This window comes from Bolinopsis microptera, chromosome 9 (assembly GCF_026151205.1).
Source record: "Bolinopsis microptera isolate Bmic1 chromosome 9, MBARI_Bmic_1.0, whole genome shotgun sequence".
NCBI classification, from domain to species: Eukaryota; Metazoa; Ctenophora; class Tentaculata; order Lobata; family Bolinopsidae; genus Bolinopsis; species Bolinopsis microptera.
Window position 1 is genome coordinate 4091202 of NC_087080.1, and position 12220 is coordinate 4103421.

The 12220-nt window shown below is 38.8% G+C and overlaps 1 protein-coding gene across 2 annotated transcripts in view; it reads left to right on the plus strand.

Moving 5' to 3' along the window:
* The window catches only part of LOC134820545 (pinopsin-like), a 102527-nt gene that overhangs the window by 60673 nt on the left and 29634 nt on the right, over nt 1-12220 (plus strand). The window lies entirely within an intron of this gene.

The window sequence follows — 12220 nt, forward strand, 5'->3', positions numbered from 1 at the left end:
CTCCGCCTAATGGAACTCACTAAATGTCACTACTTAGATAATAGTAATGACTATTATTAAAACATTGGGCTTCATTATCATGGTGAGTATTGATAAGCTTTCTCCATATGAATATACTTATCTTTTATTTTCCTCAATATCTCCAGTGTCCTTCCAATCAGCCTCGTGCCAGGCGGCTCAGCTCGAAGATTAAATACGTCTTCCTTCACCCCTCACCCCGTAAACAAACTCCCAAAAATAAGGTGATTTGGTAAAACTTCTGCAGCTGATCAGCATGTAAACTGGTCGTGGCTATCTAGCTGTACTCTCAATTTCAGAATATTCTGAAGTTCAAAGAACTTCTACTATAAGCCCGTTGACCGTGGTAGTTACCGTTTTCGGTATAATTGTACTCCCTTGTTGGGGACGAACTAATTCTGACTAAAGTTAGTGTCCATGTTTCAGAGCCACGTATGTATAGCATGATATGGACCGAAATAAACTCCACCATTAGTCGGCGGTAGCAACAAAGGAAATTACTCATCTTATTGGCACCCCTCCCTAGGTTATACTTCCGGGTCTTTATCTTTAGTGTCAGTAGCTTCTATTATTCCTTATCTTCTTGAGATCTAGATTAACCATCCTGAACTAAAACAACGGTAGTTATATCGAATTGTGATCTTGATTTATAAAGATTAAAGTGTGGCTAATGTTTTATAGACATCAACAGTTTAAACTTCAAAGAGTAATAACAACATGCGCTGTCAAAGCCCAAAATAATGGTTAATAATTTCCAAATCCTATTTAAAGATCAACGAATTAAGCTTTTCTCACCTTCTCCAGTAACGTTAAATTACAGAGCGCAAAATCAATAATGTTCAGTAGATCTCTATGCTCTAATTTTGACCCATATACTTTATGAACCGGACAGAATTAATTCGATCGTTTTAATTTCGACAACTTTCATCTGACAAAATATTTCATCGTCCGAGACTTCGTTGCATTGAGCAAAAATAGTTTAGTACAGACCATTGAGTTTATCTTGCTGGTGAAGGTTCACTGGTAAATATTTACTGGTAACGGTTCACTGAAAATTTTCCCCCGTTCGAGACTCCCATAATATGATAAATAAATGTCAAATTGTTTATAATCGAGTTTAACGTTGCAACCATCTTAATTCCGCTTAACCAATTAGCACTGCTCCAAGTTTCTCCAAGTAAAAGCATTGTTGATAATAAACACCTCAACTTATTGTGAATTATTGAGTTAACTTCTATGGGAATATCCTGTAAGGGGAGTAGCTTTGTGTCTTTTCCAATTTATTGGCACCGACCTTCAAAGTGCTTTATCGACAGGTTTGCTGATTTTTTTCTGCCATTGCTAACTGCTAAGAGTAAGTAATTAGCATTCGACATAATGCATCGCTATTTGCAGTACGTGGACCAGACACTCCCAACCTTCATAATTCAAATTACATATAATAGAGTTCCGTTTCCTTCAGAATAGTAATACGTTTGAGGAATACGTTAAACTTTTTGAATCTTGATAGCGGTAATCCAAATTTGGGCTATAAAATTAAACATCCGATGCGTTTTCTAACTTCTAAGTACCTGTAATTTGAACTGGATTTGATCGTGCGACACATATATTACTATTTATAATTGAGGTTCATTTAGTTCCATCTCGTAAAGGTTCCATGACTAGTTCCCCTAACCTTGTGACTGTGACCACAAATACCAGGCCACTAATCCTAACAATGACCCTCACTATCAGTGACTGTCTATCACTATCGTACTCATGATACCCAGGTCCCAGGGGCCAGGACATCAAATGATGCAATCTCTATATTGATAACTTATAACTACCCGGAGGTCGTTCTGTACAACGATCTGGCATCGCTACAGAGCTTGGGTACCACGATTTGGGTTGTTCCCTGCAAGTGCGGATTTATGATACCAAGTACTGAATTGTTCCTATTCTTCATTGTATGGGGAGTTGACCGTAGACCTAGATTATCACGAACTGGGACCTCCTGGAACCCCCTAGTCCCATCAAGTGCCGGGGTAACAGTAAGTTGGACAGGAGATGGGCAGAGACCGCACAACTGTGTAAACTGTTTTAAGGATTGGGTATGTGACATGCACTAAATGAAGAGTTTATGTAGCAACTGGCAGTCCTTTGAACGCGTAAAACATGATCGGATTCAGGATTAAAACCTACAGGCTACGACAGACATCTTTTCACTCGTTAATCGATTACGTTACGTGATCACCACTCAGCTACTGTCACGTGGTTGCGCGCGCGTTATACTTGCACGTCTTAAATACTTTAATAAGATCGATGTCAAGATACGCTTCACACTTTTCCCGCCGCATCGTTTTTAGTTTAGTCTCACGTCCCTCCTCCCGACCTACCATCTCTGTTCTCATACCTCATCGACTCACGACTGTTTATTAAACTATATCTTATGATTTCATGGCAGGAAATTTCACGATTTCGGCATATCGGTATATGTGCTCAGCGCCAGGAATAATAACGATATAATATAGATTGTTTCCTTTCTGAGTAATTATAGTAAATTGGCTTAGCTACTAAGTTTTCTTAAGTCGTCAAATGTTTAAGGCCTAACTAGCAGTTTGACAGTTTGGCTAATTAAGAGATATGGCTGTTGCTAAATCTGCACCATTGTTCTCTTATTGTTTCCTGCTTTTTTCGGCGCTTCTATTATAGTAGATATTGTCATAATTTCGTAGTATGTAGTAATGCTTTGGTGAAAGTCTTATCCAAATTATTGTATGGACCACTCTGTTCAAACCAGCGTTATTTTTATAATCTTGGTGTTACTGCTACTAGTAGGTTATTAGTAAATGTTGACAGCTGTTGAAAGTAATATCGAATTTTATTATGTTTCACTTTATACTCGTCCGAACTTCTCAGAGGGCACTTAATACTGTAACAACCTTTTTTCACGTGCCCGGGACACATCTGTTAAACTTGAATTAGCTTTACGGGGTTTAAGAAGTATTACTATTAGTAGCTTAGCGATTGGTCAACTCAGTAGTCAGTACTCGCTATGCAAGTACCCTATAAATTGATAATTATAAGTTAAAGTTATTGCATTATATAGTCAGTCATACCTGGTCCAGCTCAGTTAAGTATATATTTACACTTCGCTGACCTGGTTTCTCAGAACCCCAATTAACTGCAGCTGGACATGCTGATTTGCCCTGATGGTCCAATGCCCTTGCCTTTTAAATATCACTTTTCGCCATTCACTTTTTATGCTTCACCTAATTCAGATAATTGTCCGCCCGCGCTGAAAAATATTTTGCTGACACGGTGTTTTATTTTCCCGTTTAAGTGGACCACTGCACAGTGTTTGTTGCTGCCGACTCAGCACCTCAGGCAGCAATTCATCTTGCTCTCTCCCGTGTGGTTAGATCAAACTGTAACATTGTAAAAGCTACGCTTCTGGCAGCGTTCCAGTAAATTCTTTAAAATAAAACTGGACTACTGTTTTATGACGCCTACATTCCACAAGCTCGTTAACTTCGGTTAAATTCAATAAGATGCTTACAAATCGCACTGCCTACTCTCAAATTTAGTGGTAAATTCTATAATGATTACACTCTACTATAGCCTCCATAATTTCCATTTCGCCGCAGTAACTGTGACTTACAGCGCATGATCTGGAGGGACAGCGGAGTTGTAAGCTGATATGCATTGTTATTTAATATTAGCACCTGCTGCATTTCACGACTACTGCTGGTCGTATCCTTCGGAGAGACGATCACCACATGCTTCCATGTTATTTTAGTGAAATAGATCTTTGCGTAAATTATAGAGGCTTTTGTACGAACTTCCGGGCCTTATGAAGCCATTATTCTGTCAAAATACCGAATTATTTAAAGTTTACTCGTATCGCTTAAACATAAGGCCTGATATCATTATCACGATGCAACGTGCCAACCCCCGACCGGTTGGCAATGATAACCGTCAAATAACGTCGTTGTTACAGAAATATGGCTGCGCTAATGCCGACTGTCAGTCAATTTATGGTAAATTAAGTCTGGTTAGATATCCCATTACCAACATTTTATTATTAGTAATAGTAATAATATAGTGGGTGACAGACACGGGTCAGCACTGCTGACGAATGACCCATAAAGTAAAACTGAGGAGGATTTATCGTGACAGTCGTGGACTCACACACGTGTCATGCCGGTCGTTTTAATGCCGTCAAATTGGAAACTTTGTTGCTTCTTTATTATTAGTGCTGGGAGTGTTTCTATTGGAAGTTTTGAGAATTCTTCATGCAGTACTCAGTCATATTTCTAGTTGTATGCTTCGTTGTTAGTGGAGTTGACCCTAGAAGTTGCAGCACTGCATGTCTAATGTTTTTTAAAAGTCTCTTTTGAGTCAATAATCGTATCGAAAGTATGGGTCAAAAGTTTTGACCCATACTTTCGATACGATTATCGCTAATCCTAGTTTAATAATATTTTCCGATACATTTCCACTTGTGACATAGACTAGACAACAATCATTGTTGTTAATTTAACTGATTTGATATTAGTTATTATAGTCCTCAGCCAGATTAATATGACTGGAAATAGGGAAAATTAACTAGTTTCTTATTCAACCAAAATATAAGCTTTACAGTTTACTTACTATATGTAAGTCATTTATTTTAGGAAAACGAACACTTTGGTTTATGATTAGATTCAGTTGAAGCAGACGAATTTTAAATATTGCGAATTTTAACAGAGTCATACTTTTGATACAATTATCATTAATCCTAGTTTATAAATAATTTCTAATTTTCCGTTACATTTCCACTAGTGACATAGACTAGACAACAATTATTGTTGTCAATTAATTTGACGTTTGTTATTAAACGACACTCGGTTGCATTTAAACAAAAATGTATCTAAAATCAATTTTCAAAATCATCAATTTTTACTGAGAGAATTCATAATGATAATTACTTAAAAGTAGCTGTTCACTCCGCAAGCTATACAAAATACAGGATGGTCCTGAATTTGCTGCACGTGATTAGTACCAAGGTACTCGGGAACAGTATCTCTAAAAATCTTGTCAATATCAAGAAAAAAGTCGGCTATCTTTGAACTGTATCCAACGTCTTTTCACGTGGAGTGTATAAATGTGGTCCACCCTGTATGTCATCTATTACATTAATTAAATTAATAATTAAATACCAATATGGCGAATCATTCACTCCACAGTTGCAGAACAATAATCAACTTTAATAAGATGAGTGGTTAAACCTATTTTAAGTCCTGATTACACTATTTGTCAGCATGAATTCTATTAGGCCCGGCTGCACCAAAGCATGATATTTTCCGTTTTAATAATAATCTTCCTGCATTGCATATACCTAGACTAAAAAGAACAGATTTTCTCTCTTCAGTCTATCCGTGTCATAGATTCTGAACATTTCATAGTGCTGAATTCAATTTCAATATCTGAAGAGATGATTAAACAATGTTTCTTCGGTCCATAAGATGCAGAATATCAGAGACGCTGCATGTCACATCAACAAACTGGATAATAAAACATTTTCCAATTCCACAAAATATACATCCCTCTTACAAGAATGATCAAGTTCAAATCGCTGGTTTTTCTGATACTATATCGTTCGTAACGTGAGCTTCCCCCTGGGTTGAAATAGCACTTCACCCTATAATTAGAACAAGAACAGCAAATGATTATCACATCGCACACTGTCCTAATCATTTGTTCTTACGTCAAATCCATTTCCATAAAAGACTCCATGAGCATAATCCTCAGGCGCTCAAAATGTCTACTTAAACACTGAACGATCTCCTCTCCAACCGACTCATCCTCTGCCAGTAGCTGCATGTTAGGACTGCCCTGTGCTTCCCGCGTCTCTCTGTCACAATAAAGCGGGTTGTTTTCATCTAAATCGGCCTCTGTTAATTTCCGGGTCGTTACCGTGACCCTTCGACACACCTCCTTCTGGTCCACGTACGCACCAAGTCTGGCGTACCCGGGTTGGTCCTCCTCGTACGACGGAAGATCCTCCTCTACAGAGTCCTCGTGCGGGAGAGTGACCTGTTTTTTTACTCTGCGGGCTGGCTCCGGACGGTTGTTCTGCTCTAGCTTATTTTGTTCCAACAAATTAACGAGACTTCCATTACGTCTCTGATCTATTGAGTCTGATTCTTCTTCTTCAGGGTTAAACATTCGGCTGACCTTTTCATTTGTCTCCATAAACAAATCACGGACCGAGTCAGAATCAAGGCCGTTCAGAGACGACTTTACTGATTCAGTCATCTCGTTTGCCTTGCTGTTAATCGTCTCAAAGAGGCTCAACATATCCGTTTCGAGACTATCTAGAAATGACATGGTTACAAAAATTACAACCGGGTACAAGTTTCACGACTACTGTATACCAAACTTCCGATGTGAAGAGCTGGCCGACCTCTATATGCAGTTCTAGCTGGAGATGAGTCTGTAACCGCGCCGATTAGAGGGGGTGGTTAACCACACTACCTTGTATAATGCTAACACTGCACAATATAAACTGCTTAGTCCACGTACTGAAATCTCCTTACAGGGAGCTTTGTGTATTTCTCTTCATTTCATGACGACACGTGGAGCTTATGATACTAAGTACAAAGGAGTATACAATTTGTACACAAATTATGTATACACAATCTTCACAACGAAGCGCCAAGCGGACGTTTATTATATCAAAGAAGGCGAAATGTGCTGCCCGGAACTGTAAACATATACCGGAACTGTAAAGATATACTCTAGTGCATTACACGAGATTACAACTCACTTACCGCTTTTCTAATCTACAAGCTGCTGTGAGGCTTGACGTAATGAGCTAATTAACTACTTAAATCTTTGCTGGAAAATCTCAGAGAAATAAACGTACGTTACTCCGTAGGTATAGAGGAAACGTGTACGTAACTCCGTAGGTCTAGAGGAAACGCGAGATGATCTGTGATTCTACAGACCGCAAACAGGACAGTTCATATAATATGATCATTAGAAGCTTGGTATACAGTGAATATCGGTTATCATAATTATCCATGAGTATAATAAAGGATAGATCAGTTACTATTAAGTACAAGCAAAACGTCGACCACACTCACTCTGACACTAGGCTGATAACTCCTCCGCAATCAATCGTGCTTGATCCGAATGGTGTGCAGTAAAACTAAATTATAAACTGCGATGCAAATGTTGGGTGTTTTGTGCAAGGCGGGAAGCTGCGTAATGTCTAACTCTCTTCAGCCATCGAGTAATTTATGCCAAGATGATTAAGCTAATCACGTGTTAACTCGACCTAGACAATAATCATTGACGGAATGTGTGACTGGTTTTGAGTCTTGTTCCCACCTCAAGGTAATTAATGAGCGGACAACATATGAGCATACATATGTAAACTATTCAAATCGTCTGGCAGTTCAGTGTGTGATCTTGGCAGTAAATGTTTAACTTTAAGTATAAGAATCGTTCGTATTCTCTGCGATCGATCAAATGGAAGAAATGATGGCAAATTACGAGATGATCGACAGTTATATCCTCCATAATAAGAAGCAATTGTGTAATTGGAAGAAAGATTCTGTTACAGAATTGAGCCTTCTTGGCGGTTGCCATTGTATCATATTGCAAGTTTATATCTATAAGATAGCCTACTTAGCCTACTTAGCCTGATTAGAACTTGTTTTGAACCGTCCACATTGTTTACTGCATAGTGACCACTCCTTTTATATGGATAATTATAGAGACCGGAATCCTGATAAAAAAGATAATATCGTAATAACGGTCGTTTGAATATCATAAAAACCGTGATTTAAGATTTTGGAGAAATCATAAAATCGGCCGAAATGATTTGTATAATACTAGACGTGTGCCGCCAGACTGACATAAGCACTCTCCTAGATGATACCCAGATAAGGTAGTGCAGTAAGTCGATCTAAGAGTATACGATATAACTTACGATATAACTTTCGTGGAGGACACCCTGGTCAAAGGTAACACTGGTTAATAGGAAAGTTCGCAGTCACAATCCAAATTCAATGCATCTCTCAGTAGTTTTTCAATTCAACTTATGTAAGTATACTGATGAGTCTCTTTGACGAAATTTATTTTAAGAAATGGGGGAAATAATGCTGACACAATTCTGAAGTTTGCCATTTTTATAGTTGCAGACCATTACCAAGTCTTTATCAGGCTGGCCGATTATCAATACAGGATGTCGTGCTGAGCTTCATATTTAAGGCAAAAATTAACAACAAGAACATGATAATAACATGATAATGGCACGAATAAGAACATGATAATAACGATACTACTTAGCGTGGTCTCTCCTTCAAACTTTCAAAGTAGACATCCACGACTAATGCTGGAAAACATTAAAATAGATCTGGCGGCAAAACCACGGTTATAAACGGGGATCCGGGATATTTTATTCGTTGTTGAAAAAAACGAGCGTGGCTGTAGATCTGAAATGAGGTTAATGACAGACTTACGCTAATCACAATTTTTAGCCCATCATTTAATCTCCCTGATTATACATAATAATTTTTCTTAACCATTTAAGTCGTTCTAAATGGATTTACAAAAAGCTTGAAATTCTTACACGTAGCTAGTAGCTACAAAAGACGTCAGATGGACTGTAAATTAAAATTAGTAGTTTGTTAAAATTACGAATATTCGACAAATACTTACAAGCAAATAATTAAGCCGATTTATTGAATTATGTAGGATTATAGGAATTGTTCATAGACTACCACATTGCACACTACAAGTTACATGGTGTTGAAGCTTAAACACACGAGTTGGTTAATAGTGGAGAAAGTTTATCCATAACCAATCAGCCTCCATTTTTCAACCAAACGAATGACTAGAATTACTGTTTTGAGTCAAAATAAAACGTAAACAAGTTTTTCAGTTACAGCTGAATCGTAATTTTTCACAGAAAAAATCATTAAGCTAAGAGAGTTAGAATTAACCCAAATATCAGGGACACGAATGACTACTCCAGGATTTAAGAAACTAAACTTTCAACACTGAAAATGTTCAGATTCTTGCCAAATATATTTCGATTGTAGTCATCTCCAGTGACATTGAACCTAAAAAATGTTAAAAATCATTAAGCTAACATGGTCAGTAAACCTAGAACTATCCAAATTCCACAGTAAACGTGTCAAAAAGGTCACTTAAGATATTTTAACAACTCATTATTCGTCACTGCTGATCGCATTCATAATTCACATTACTTTATCGGAATCCCTTGCGACGCCAAAGTAATTTAAGCAGAACTCATCCCCTATTAAGTTAACTGTGTGTTCAAATATTGCGACAAATGACGTTTACAAAACATTTGGACATGGAATGTTCCCAGTAAAACTTCTGAACTGACTAGAAATCCCTCCAACTATACCGCAAACAATCGTCCTAAACGACACAATTGCTTATCTGAATTCGATTAAGCTCATAAAATGGTTCATTAACAGTTTAACATCAACCCGTAAACCTCAGCCCGTGGACGAATTCAACTGGTTCATACAAACTGATTCTAAATCAGCTGCGAAACCCCTACCAGAACCAGTGAAATATATTGATAGGTCTCTATAATCAGTGTCGTATCGATAATGGACCACAATTACCCTGAGCGAAGACATAATTACAGAATTACAACGCTGTATTGTCATATGATAACTGGCTGTATTATATTCCATTATATCCTTACCTAACAGCAGCCAACACTGCTCAGCTGCGATCTGGTATCACGGATAGCTTATATAATATATATATGTAGCTGTTATAATCTACTGAGATACGGGTACTGCTTTCTTCAGAAACGTTTATATTTGCATACGTAGACTCACGTCTTACTGTTACAAGAAAACTCTTACAGCTGCTGTCAGAGTAGAGATAATTGTACTAGTGAGACTGGGATTTAATTGCCAACTACATTGATAAGCCACTTCTTAAGGCTGCTGAAATCAGGCCCATCACCCACATACTAGACCCATCACCCACAAGCTATACCCATCACTCACATACTAGACCCATCACCCACATTTTAGACCCACCACTCACATGCTAGACCCATCACCCACATGCTAGACCCATCACCCACGTTCTAGACCCATCACCCACATACTAGACTCATCACTCACATACTAGACCCATCACTCACATTCTAGACCCATCACTCACATTCTAGACCTATCACTCACATACTAGACCCATCACTCACATACTAGACCCATCACTCACATACTAGACCCATCACTCACATACTAGACCCATCACCCACATACTAGACCCATCACCTACATTCTAGACCCATCACCCACATTCTAGACCCATCACCCACGTTCTAGACCTATCACCCACATACTAGACCCATCACCCACTTTCTAGACCCATCACCCACTTTCTAGACCCATCACCCACGTTCTAGACCTATCACCCACATACTAGACCCATCACCCACTTTCTAGACCCATCACCCACTTTCTAGACCCATCACCCACATTCTAGACCCATAACCCACATACTAGACCCATCACCCACATGCTAGACCCATCACTCACATACTAGACCCATCACTCACATACTAGACCCATCACTCACATACTAGACCCATCACTCACATTCTAGACCCATCACTCACATTCTAGACCCATCACTCACATACTAGACCCATCACTCACATACTAGACCCATCACCCACATACTAGACCCATCACCCACATACTAGACCCATCACTCACATACTAGACCTATCACACAGCTAGTATCTGTAAGTGTTAGCGTGTTTATATGATTACCCTGGCAACGCAGCTTTGAGCCTTGACTACGAAGCTTACCACGACATTAGTCGCCAAACATTTTAGAGATTCGGTCTCATTTATATGAATACAACGTCACAACTTACAAGGAACTTAGCTGCTTTTTTGTGGTAACAGGCACTGCTGAGCCTTCACTTGAACGTTGGGTCGTTTACTAGGTACATTCTGAAGAATGATTTACACGGATCCGGATAAAATGCTTATCTTGAAAGAGCACAGGTTACCCCAAAGTTTGTTCCAAGTTCTAAAAATAGCAGTGTCCAAACTTCCTGAATATTAATGACTGAAAACTGCACTCTTCAAATGGCCGGCCAACCATTTTTTTGAATACCTAGACGTTATATTTTGGTTTCAACCACCATGCAATCCCTTCGTTGCCTTCCGTGGAAAACGAAACAGGAAGTGATGAAGAGAATTCTGATTTTATGCGACTTTCATATTACTGGTGTGCCGTAAATATTCAATCCCTCGCTGAGCAACAATAACCTAACTCATGAAAGAACGCAGAAATATTTCCATGCTAATCGGAAGCTTTTGACACTTGAGCCAAAGGTGACAAGCTGCTATTACTACTATTCGATGCACTTAGCACTCGGTGCGACGGGTACCGCAGGGCGTTTAATCAAAATAGATTCGTCAACTAGATAAATTCCGGAGGATAATTATCACAGATCAGCATTCTACACGATGCGCATTTCGGTATCTTGAATATCAGAGGAAGCACCTCAAGCGCATCCTACACATCTATTGGCCTAGCTCAATATCTAACAAGGCCCTCTACGCTCGTACCCAGACCAGGCCCCTTTCCGAGAGAGTGGAAAAGGCTCGGTGGACAATGCTAGGTCATGTTCTACGCAGTGACAACGACACGCCTGCCTACCAGTCTCTGATATTTGCTACACTAGGATGTCAAACACTAAAGGGACGAGTGGGTAGACACAGGACTAATTTGTATGATATTATTGTGAAAAAGGACCTATTTAAGAGACAAATTTATTTGAAAAATGAAGATGTTTTTACCAACTTAGTGAACTTAGCAAGAGATAGAGTAGGATGGAGGAGTTTATTTACTTTGAGACATATTGAACGAATGAGTCTTCGTAAGCGTAAATAGGCCAGCACTTTGCTGAGCCTCTTTAGGTGCTCTTTTGTTTATAGATGTTATTATATAGAGGGCAGAGCTCCTTCCTCAGCACAACACCCCATGACTATTGACCATATAGATAAGTTAAAGGTTTTTATGGTGTATAACTACGAGGATTTGCTGGGTTATGAGTGTTCGACTAGGTAAACTACACACTGACAAAAGAAACACCAATCATAAACTCTACAAGCTGCGACTGGCTAAGTGAATCTATGACTAGCCATAATGCGAC